General features: G+C 36.8%; 1 pseudogene; it reads right to left on the bottom strand.

The window, feature by feature from the left end:
• LOC110261396 lies at nt 6,556–10,233 on the bottom strand (annotated as a pseudogene).

Below are 11,854 nucleotides of genomic sequence, written 5' to 3'. Positions count from 1 at the left end.
GCAGCACAAGAATTACTGGTCAATTGTTTACAAGGCACATTTCATTTCTTCTTTTATGATTTCAAAGAGTTTTTAGGGGGAGGGGGAAGTCCACTTCTATTCACAATCAGGATGGCTTTGTTTGAGTTAAAAATTCCACCCTGTGAAATACCTTTGCTAGGAGGTAATGACTATTGTTAGGAATGTGGAAGAGTCTCAAGGGACTAGATAATTATTGAAACTTCCAGTAACCAATAGGCAAGTTGTTCTTTAGTCTAAATGACTATTAATAAGTTGGCAATTCATGGAATTTGATCTCTGCCGCAATGGGTTAAAAATCTGACTCCAGCATCTAGGGTTGCTGCGGAGTTGGGGATTTGATACCCAGCCTGGTGAAGTGGGTTAAAAGATCAGGTGTTAGTTACCACAGCTGTGGCACAGGTCACAGCTGCAGCATGGATTCAATCCCAGGCCTGGGAACTTATGTTGTGGGTGCAGCCATAAAAAAAAATAATAATAATGGCAATTCATCATTACTATTAGCACATTATTGCTTTTGAAGGATAATTAATTGTAAAAGTACATCTCTCTCATCTCAAATGTCACAGTTTATCTGTTGACTTAATGAATGTATGAATAATATTGAAGTGATAGAGCTCAGTGGTATATACATATATAGCAGTGTACATATAAATCTACATGATATTTTGGAAAAGGTAAGGCCGTGCAGTAGGTTCTGCAATTTTTATTTAAAACAAAGTAATACTAAAAGTACACAAATATAATATGAAGTACAAATACAAAGTACAAATATAATACAAATACAAAGTAATACTAAAAATATACAAATATACAAAGTAATACTAAAAATATATAAGTTCTATAGGTTGACCAACTACATTTAATAAGAGAGCCAATTTCTAAGAAAACTGGCTGTTGCATGTCTAATAAGAACTATGCTTTATGTGAATTCATACATACATGTGTATTTTGTCGATACAGATATTTTTATTTTTATTTATTTATTTATTTTGTATCTTTTTGTCGCCGCCGACCTACGCCACAGCCACAGCAATGCCAGATCCAAGCTGCGTCTGTGACCTACACCACAGCTCACTGCAATTCTGGACCCTTAACCCACTGAATGAAGCCAGGAATCAGACCTGAATCCTCACAGATACTAGTCAATTTCGTTTCCACTGAGCCATGATGGGAACTCTGATATAGGTATTTTTAAATGATCAGTTGCATATTTCAAATTTTTTCCATGGACTAGATTGTAAAGATAATTCTGTAATCTGTAGAGTTTATAGATTGTAAACAAAAGAGGCAAAACCAAACAGAATAAGATGACTGACAGTAAGGTTGTATAAGTAGTATTTTAATTTTAGTGAATAAATATCAAGAACATTGGATTATACATCACTCATATTATTGGGCATGAAATTTGCATATTGCATACTTATCTGTGTATCTTACTATTTCAGAAATAGAAATGGGGTTAGACATGGAAAAGATTTAGTGTTGCTTTATGCTAAAACTGTCTGGATGCCACAGTTCCTTGCCTTGGTGTAACTAAGTGATAGGAAACATATAAGTGCACTGAAAGATAATCAAACCAGGAAGGACTTCAAAATTAAAAAAGAAAGAAAGAATTCTACACTTTGCCAGAGTTATATTTATCTGTCTAGGCAAACATTATTATTTCTACTCTCCCTTTATTTTACTGCTTTTAAATTTTCCGTTATGGTGGCATTTTTTACAAAGGAATTTAAAATAGAATTAAAAGAAACTTCCAGTGGAGAGGGTCAACAAGTAAAAATAACTATTGACAGCATCTTTTAAAGAAAGCTTTTCCCCAGAGGAGTCTTCCCTATCATCAAAATTTCTGTACAAAGAAACTACACACACAGAGCCAAATGAAAAAAAATATATATATGTACATTTGAAGAACTACAAAAACAATATTCAAGAAAAATTACATTAAAAAATAATAAAATGCATGAAATGCCAGCAAATACAAGATGATGATTGTGATAGCAGAAAAATTTTGATGGGTTAGGGATGAACTATTAAAATTACATGTTTCATAGCAGTTTTTAAATTTTAAAGCACTGGTAGAACCAAATCAATATGTTACATTTCCTTTCTCCTGCTCCCTTCACAAGTGGATTAAAAAGCCTGAAACTGAAGAATAAAAATCAATTAAAGTAATATTTATTGTTTTTAACACATGCAAAACCTGTGACAAGAACTCAACAAAGACACATTAAATTTCACTGATCTGAAACCTATTAATAAAAATAAAATTTAGGAAACAGAAAAAATTAGGTTCAAGGAAGAGAAATAACAGCAAAATATACTAAGACTTCCTCTCAACTTCTCCTAAATTGTATTTTAATTATCTTAAGACCCTTGGACAGAGGGTCAGAGATTATTTTTGAGTGACTCAAGGAATTCACTTCAGAGAATGCTTTTATTTTTATTTTTATTATTTTTTATTTTTTTGTCATTTATTTTTTAGGTCTGTACCCGTGGCATATGGAGGTTCCCAGGCTAGGGGTCCAGTTGGAGCTGTTGCTGCCAGCCTACACCAGGGCCACAGCAATGCCAGATCCGAGCCACATCTGCAGCCTACACCACAGCTCACGGTAACCGGATCCTTAATCTAATGAGCAAGGCCATGGATTTGTTTCTGCTATGCCAAGGGAACTTCCTGAGAATGCTTTTAATATCTTATAAATCCTTTATTTCAAATAAAATTTCCTCTTAATTTAATGCAGTCTAATATTTTGGAAATAACTCAGGCATATATAAGAAATACCACAAGGCCCCTCTGAGGAAGAATTTAAGAAATAGTCAAATCACAGAATGAAAATCAACAGAAAAATCATGTAAACCATATAAAGACAAAGCTTAATTTATGCAATTGATCCATCTTGCTTCAAAAGTGAATTTCAAGTTAAATGAAAATCTGTTAAGATATAATCAATAGTTTATTTGTAATTAAAAGATTCTGGTTTTAGGCATCTACCCAATTTTACTGGATAAAATTATGACACTGTTAGCATGAGGAGTAACTGACCTTACAAGTCAGAAGTAATGCATCAATTTTACTTTACCCACATACAGCATCTTTATGAATAATTGCACAATGCAAATAGATGCCAAATTATGTTGTGGGCTACTACAATGGGCATTGCCAACCAAATTTTTCTTTCTTGATTTTTTTGTGTGTGTGTGTGTGTTTTTGCTATTTCTTTGGGCCGCTCCTGCAGCATGTGGAGGTACCCAGGCTAGGGGTCTAATCGGAGCTGTAGCCACTGGCCTACGCCAGAGCCACAGCAACGCGGGATCCGAGCCGCGTCTGCCACCTACACCACAGCTCACGGCAACGCCGGATCGTTAACCCACTGAGCAAGGGCAGGGACTGAACCCACAACCTCATGGTTCCCAGTCAGATTCGTTAACCACTGCGCCACAACGGGAACTCCTCTTTCTTGATTTTTGACTCTCATAGTTCTTTCAACTAAGACTGGTGATCCAGAAATTAAAAGATAAGCTTTCTAAGTTTCCCTCAAATTAACCTTTCTCTGTCAGGTGCCATATTCTAGGAATGAAAAAGAAAATTCTCTGTTCTGAGCTAGAAAGTAATTCAACATAATTCCTGTGGTGGACAAATTTAAGATTCCTATTCCTGTGTGCACACACCCTATAATAGCCTACTCTGGAGTGTAGCTGACCAATTGCTATGATGAGACCAATTGCTATTAGTTTCCCAATCAGCTGAATTTGATTCAACCCAAAGGGGGATTATACTGGTTGGACCTGATTTAATCAGGTGAGTCCTTCAAAAGAAGGTGAAATATTGTAAAGATGTTCTCCTGATAGTCTGGAAGAAAGAAAACAGCAGTTTTAAACCTCCTGTGGAGAAGGTTGGCCTCTAAAAGTTGGACATGTTAATTCTATAACTACAAGTTGAATTCTGCCCACAATCTAAATGAGCTTGTAAGAGTATCCTGAGTTCCAAATGAAATCCTAGCCTTCTTGATACATTGAGTGTAGCCCATGAGACACCAGGAAGAGTATCCTGCTACTTTATGTCTAGACTTCTAGTCCAAGAAACTGTAAGACAATAAATGCATATTGTTATAAGCTGTTATGTTTGTCGTAATTTTTTAAAGTATCAATAGAAAAGGAAAACAGCTCTTTCCTGCACCTCTAAGGATTAAACCAAGTTTACTATAAGATACTCATAATTATATATGAAAAATGCCAAGCAACTGTCTACAGTGGAGTCTTATGGGGCCCAAACAGTATTAATTTCCTCTCACATTTTTTTCTTTCTCAAAATTGAGATTTTCAGAAGATGACTACTTAGGGGTCAGAAGCCAGGAAGTCATAAACCTATATGCAGTGTTCTTTAAACAACTGGTACAAACTGCTATTTAACGTTATCCTCCAGAAGACCAAGGAATAATCATGTAAATGTTAGAGTGGTGGCCATATGGAGGATTATGAGCTGAACTGTGTCCCATAAAGATTCATATGCCGAAGTCCTAAATCCCAGTACCTCAGACTGTGACTGCCTTTGGAAATAGGGTCTATAAAGAGGTAAATAAGGTAAAAAGAGATTGTATGAATGGCCTTTAATCTGACTGTTATCATTATAAGAAGAGTAGATTAGGAAACAGGTAACACACAGACTGAAGAACTGCCAGATGAAACAATACAGAGGTAGCCATCTATAAGCTAAGGATAGAAGACATAGAAGAAACCAAACTTGCTTACATTTTGATCTTGGACTTCTAGGGTCTGAACTGTGAGTAAATACATTTCTGCTACTTAAGCCACCCAGTGTGTGGTATGTTGTTATGGTAGCCCTAAGCAAAGTAATACTTTAAGTAATATAATTGTGCTGGAAAACGGATTTCTGTTTAGAAATGGACTAAATGTTTATATCACTTATGTATTGATATATGATATTATATGTGAGTATTGCATGTAAAAGCAAATACTGACTTACCAATACTTGGTAAATATGCATGGTCCCCAATTCAGAAGCTTTAAATATCACAGACAGGAAAATTACAAAGCAAAACACCTTGCTTGCCAAAAGCATTGACTCTCTCCTGACTTTGATCATCACACTGTTGGAACACTGATCTAGTAATGCGAATGTATACTGAATAAATTCATGATGAATAAATGATGTAGGAGGACTATCTCAGCGGTCCAGTGTGCAGTAAAGGGATCACAAGAATTTCCACTCACATATGTTGGAGGGAAACACTGGAACTGATCTGGAACTTTATTCATTTAAGTATCTAATACTAAGGGAAGTTGGTGTGATACCTAACAGTCATTAATATTAAATAAATCCAATTATAAAGTAATGTCATTATTTTTTTCTACTTTTTATTAAAGCATAGTTGATTTACAATGTTGTGCCAATTTCTGCTGTATAGCAAAGTGACCCAGTCATACACATGCATATACATATATACACAAGTCAATACTTTATTCAGATTAACTTAATTTTCTCTAATGGCCTTTTTTCTCTTCTGGGACTCCATCTTGCCTACCACATCACAGTTCATTTTCACATTTTCTGAGGATTCTCATGGCTGTTAATTTCTCAAATTTTCCATTTTTTGATGATGTTGACATTTTTGAAGAGTTCTGGTCAGGTATTTTGTAGAATGCCCCTCAATTTGTATCAGATATTTTTCTTAGGATTAGATTTAGGATTTGTATTCATATAGATATATGTATATAAATATAAATTTCATATATTCATATATGTTTAAATATTTACATATATTTATAAATATGATATATATGGTATATACATGTGTATGTATATATATGATGATTTATTTTTTCACTTTATAATGGATAGTCTGAAATAAATTTATGTATTTATGCTGGATATTTTTTGCCATGTAAGCTTAACAGTGAAAGGATAGGCCTCTATCTCAACCTTTTTATTTTTTAAAATTTTTATTTATTTATTTATTTTACAGCAGAATGTACTTATTTTATTCTAAAAGAATAAAATGCATAAAGACAGCTTTTATTTTTGTTTGCAACCTGTAAAACTGAGTTATTTGCTGATGTAAAATACCAGTAATTCGAGGACCATGTCACTTTCTGAAAATGCCATAACTGTTTCTTCAATGTGTCAAAGCACTTTACAGATGTGTCCAGAGCTGAAGTGGCAAGAAGTTGACCACTCTTGGACAACAGGTGCTCTCTTGGGGCCCCAGTGACTGTGCTGGGAAGCAGCTATGGAACAAGGCAGCATAGCCAGATGGAACAGACTCTTATTAAAGGAAAAATGACCAAATGACTTTCTGACATGGCTAATTTCTACTACCACACTTATTAGCTTATAAGTGATTCCCTAAGATTAATTTTTTTCTTAAGGGGCTGATTTGAATTGACTTGTTGAGAATGGTGTCCATTATCTATAAAGTCAGGAGAGAGAAAGATTTCTGAGGTCACATGTAAACTTGTGACAGTTCTACAGATGAAGAGGTGAAGAGGGTAGTGAAGAAATCAGCCTCAACACATCTATGTGAAGGTCACACCAGCTTCACTGTACACCTTGAAGACTTTCTCAATGGTATTGACATAGGCAGCTGTTCTCTGGTCCAATCCCAGGTTATACTTCATGGCCGTGTGCATGATTTGCCTGGCAGAAAGTTTCATAGTGTAAGCTAAGTCAGAGTGCACAATGGCTTTTTCAGAGGCACCCGATATCCTGTTTGGAACTCTGCTGCGAACACAATGGGAATAGTTCCACTGTGCTTTCCAAACTCTCCTGAACAGACAGGAGCAAGTGGTAATTAGAATCCCTTTCATATTTGAAGGTCAAATGGCCATAGCTGACATGATTTAGATTCTTCAGCCACTCACAGTAAGATATTGTCACTCCTCTAGCATTCAAGTAGAGAATAGCCATAAAGTTCCTCTCCAGGAAAATCTTATCAGCTTCTGGAGTTGTTGGTCCTTCTGGAGTTGTTGGTCCTTCTGGAGTTGTTGGTCCTTCTGGCTCCTTCAGCAATGATCTTGGCTTTGACTCCAGGTGCATTGGACTTGGTCAACTTCTTCTCACTGGCAGCAGGAATCAATATGTCACAGTCGGCCTCCAAGATGTTCCCTTCATAGATCTTTGCTTTGGGGAAGCCCAGGAGTGTCCCATGTTGCAATCTGAAGTCTTCCAGTTCCTTTGGATCAATACCATCTAGATTCCATATGCTCCCATCAGATTCACCAACCACCAACACATTCAGCACCAAAACGATATAAATACCTTACTGAGTACAGCCCCACATTACGAAATCCCTGAACAATAAATGTTTTATCTCCAAAACCTGGTGTCATCCCTAAAATGTAAGAAGCTCCACTGATGAAGTTTTCAGTCCCATGGAAAATTCCCTGACCAGTAGCTGAGATGCATCCATGGATTCCACCCTGACTGATGGGCTTACCAGTAATGCAGGCATGGGCATTAATACTATAGTGCCCTATGGTGCTGGCATATGTGTCAGCAATCCAGGACATCTCTCGCTCGCCTGTGCTCACATCTGGGGCAGGCACATCAATGCCAGGACCAATAAAACCTTTCTTTGCCAGCTTCATGGTGAACCTCCTTGAGGTCTTTCCCAATTCATTATCGGTATAGTTTCTGGGGTTGATCTTAACACCAGCTTTGGCACCCCCAAATGGCACATCGACCACTGCACACTTAGATGTCATCAGAGACGCCAGAGCTTTCACTTCATCTACACTCACATCAGTGCTGTAACAGATACTTCCCTTGCAGGGCGTCTGGTGCTGGCTGTGCTGGCCCTGTAGCCCTCCATAGCCTCCCAGAATCCGTCATCACCCGGGATGGGGAAGGACAGCCTCAGCACATGGTTGCAGGGCTTGATGATCCGCAGGATGCCACGCACTCGGTTCTGCTTCTGCTCCTCCCCTCACGGGTCTTGAGGCCCTCCACCAGCTTGTCCTCCACGATGATGGCGCTGCAGTCAAAGCCCTCCATCATCTTGAAGAAGTTGAGGTCTTCCTCGTGGTCGGCCGCCGCCTGGTTGTAGTGTCGCTGCAAGTGCGGCCGGAACCCTGGCTATGGGGTGGTGGCCGCGGCGGGCTGCCCACGGGGGCCCAGGCCCAGCAGCGTGGGCGAGTCTGCGAGCTGCCAAGCCTGCGGCTGCCAACCCCAGGGCTTCGGGCCAGGCGCCGGACAGCAGGAGTGTTTCATCTAGGAAGCGGTACGTGGCGGTGGGGCAGAGGCCGCGGAGGTGAGAAGCTCTTGCAGGCCTGGGGAATGACAGACGGAGGGAGGAAGGACCTAGCGCTCTCTGCCCTTTTAAGGCCTCTCATGCTTTTAGAGAAGATGTTATAACAAGGACATTGTCAAGTCTTTACAATGTTTCATTCAACTAATTAGATTTAAAACTTCATGTTTACTGTTCTAATGGTGATGAATGAATCTATGACGTTCTTAAATCAGATTGATCTTCGCTTTATTTCATTTCCTACAGGTCTCAGGAACTTTGGTTTATTTTAATTTTTATTTCTTTTTTCTTTTTTTTTTACAGTCGCACCTGTGACTGACGAATGGAAGTTCCCGGGCTAGGGGTCAAATCGGAGCTGCAGCTACTAGCCTACCCCACAGCCACAGCAATGCTGGATCCTTAACCCACTGAGCAAGACCAGGGATCAAACCCACATCCCCATGGACACCACATTCAGTTTTTAACCTGCTGAGCTACAACAGGAACTCCAACTCTGGTTTATTTAGGACTCTACTTCAGGAAAATTATCATTTATAAAGATTTGGCAGACTTCTTGTTAAACGTTAAATTATTAGATGATGATAATGATTATGATGATTTTGTATTATGGTTATGAGATGACTTGTGATTTTCCTTATAATTTCCAAATATATGTAACTGATAACAAGGACTATTAATAATTTTATTTGACCTTAATTCCCTTTCATTTTCCAGCCAAAACCATATGCACTGAAAACCTACACAGACACTGGTTAAAACAGAGTATGAGTAACAAAATACTAACATTTGACTTTGCTTTTCTAGAGTGAATTTTAGACTGTCAATATGCTAACTTAATTTCAGTCAAAATATTTTATCCTTTGTACTCATTTTATCCAATGAGAGTTTGTTCTAGATATTCCACTTGCTATGATAGTTTTTGTTTTATTTAGAATCTGTATCCTGCCTAAAAACAAACAAATAAACAAAGGAGCACAGGAATGATGACCATGGCTTAAGACGACGATTCATGGCTTGATTAGTATTGGATAGAAAGGAATCCTACTTTCTGTCACCTCTCTGTATAGACTGTACCATGTAACCCAGTATGCTCTCATTATAGTGTGCTCTTTGTGGTCAAATAAAATATTTTAAACTTCTCAGGAAAGTGTACACAGAGAGAACTTTATCTTTCCATCTAATTTCATAAATATCACAAGGTAAGGATCACTGTTTAGTTCTGAAAAAATCTTCAGCCTTCAAAAATCCCTTGCATAGAACCCAAGAAAAAATAGTATCTTAAAGATGTTTTCAATGAAAGGTGCTCAACACTACTAGCCTTCAGGAAAATGCAAATCGAAATCCCAATGAGATATCACCTCATATGTATTAGCATGGCTATTATCAAAGGAAGCAAATCATAACAAGTGACAGTGAGGATGCAGAAAAAGGTAAAACGTGCATATAAATTAGTGCAATCACTATGAAAAATGGTATGGAGGAATCTCGAAAAAACTAAAAACAGCACTAACATATGATCCAGTAATCCCTCTTCTGTATATATACCCAAAGGAGGTGAGGAGGTGGGGAAAATGGAGAGATGTTGGTCAAAGGGCATAAAGTTGCGGTTATTCAGGATGAATGCTAGAGATCTAAAGTAAGTCAGGTGAGTACAGTTAATGGCACTGTATCATATACTGGGCATTTGCTGAGAGTATATCTCAGGTGCTGTCACCATACCAAGAAAATGGTAACTATGTGAGGAAATAGATAATTCACTAGCATGACTGTAGTAATATTTCGCTATGCATGTCTATCAAAACATTCTGTACACCTTGAATATATACAATTTTTATTTAAAAATACAGTAAATAAGATTTAACAGTGGCCACATGTTATAGAGATGTGCTAACATAGAGACAACTGATAATGGATTTTACCAGTAGGAGAGAGAAGCATTCACCACCATTCAGAATATATTTGTCCCTTAGTTCTCTAAGGCATATGGCCCAATATTTGGCTATTATATATTCTTACTCCAAATCTTACAAGCAAATAAGAGGAAAATTATTTTTCTCTCTTTGTACTGAATTTTAAAGGCTTTGATGGTGTCCCTGAATTTATTAGATATATAGGTATCCAAAATAAACATTTAAAAACATCTTTAGATATTGAACTACAGAAAACTTTTTGAAACAATATTTCTGACTTCAAGACAGGTTATAGGAAATTTCCATTGAGGCACCACCAACCAGATGGTAGAATAAAGAATAACTAGGCTTTTACATCAGGAAACTTCCATATAAAGAATAATGCACACCTAAAATAAACATCAAGTGGTTATCATATAACACTCTGTTCTTTTGCAACACTAACAAATGAGTTGTGAAACTAAAATGGAAACAGTTCTACATTTGCTTTGGTGTCCTGATTAAAGTGTTGTCAGATGTGTGAAGGACCGAAATAATCTTGCACCTTTTCTTTCTGCACTTGATAGGAAAACTCACATTAGTATTTTAGCATGGTAGCTCTACAGTGAGATCCACAAGGATTTTGAGATATCAGAAAACTTAACAGTTATTTAGATGATTGATTTCTTGTGTGCTTTTCATTACATTGAACTTTCTCCTTGCAATATTGGCTATTTAGCTCCATAATATAGTCAAAATAAGCATTTGAAATAGCCTTCTTACTGAAGCATTAAAAAAAAAAAAACCTTTTCTCTTCAAGTTCATTTTTTCTTTTGTTATTTTTTGTGAAGATTCTTTCAAATCTGAGAACCAGCATTGGTTATTTTAAGATACATTCATAGGATGAGATAAACAAACATTAGCTCCACTCATAACTGCATTTTATTTTATACAAATATAGGATGTTTTCCAAGTCAAATTATAAATAGTATGAACATTTTGCTTGAGGGTGACTTATTTTTTCAGTCTATCCCATTCAATTTACTCTGCTTTAGATGCTCTGATATATTTGTTGTCCAAGAAAACTTATCTATTTTCCAAAAATAAATTATTTAATGAAAGACTTCAGATAACTGAAAATGCTTAGATTCATAATTCAGTATTTTTGTTCTCTTGACTTGAGGACAGTATGTCATCAGCCCTTATGGGTATAGTTTTGAATTTATATGGTGTCCAAATTTTTATTAAGGTGCTACACTTAAATTCACTTCTGACAGACAAATGCATGGCAAATTTCTTTCCAGAATGATTACTGAATGTGAAACAACTACCCAGAAATTTCAACACATTTAACCCTATTTGGTATTTTGGGGAGTCCTTAATGTAGCTGTCACCAATATTATCTAAAGAGGGCCATTTTTTATGACTTCCACATATGTAACTATCTTTTATCCCTATGCCTCTTTCCCAATTAGATCCCATGATCAAAAAATCTGTAAACACTCCTTTCCTACAAAGTTCCTAACTTATCCCATCTGATAGACTTCTCCCTTGGAGCCAAAGTATTCCTATTTCTACACATTTTAAAGGCAGATAGATATAGAGATAGAGATATATAGATACAATATGTACCTTAAAGGCAAAAATTCACACAGACACACACACACAGAAACAGAATAA

This window comes from Sus scrofa, chromosome 6, assembly GCF_000003025.6.
Source record: "Sus scrofa isolate TJ Tabasco breed Duroc chromosome 6, Sscrofa11.1, whole genome shotgun sequence".
NCBI classification, from domain to species: domain Eukaryota; kingdom Metazoa; phylum Chordata; class Mammalia; order Artiodactyla; family Suidae; genus Sus; species Sus scrofa.
Note: the sequence above shows the minus strand (reverse complement) of the source record. Positions and strands in the feature narration are given on the sequence as shown.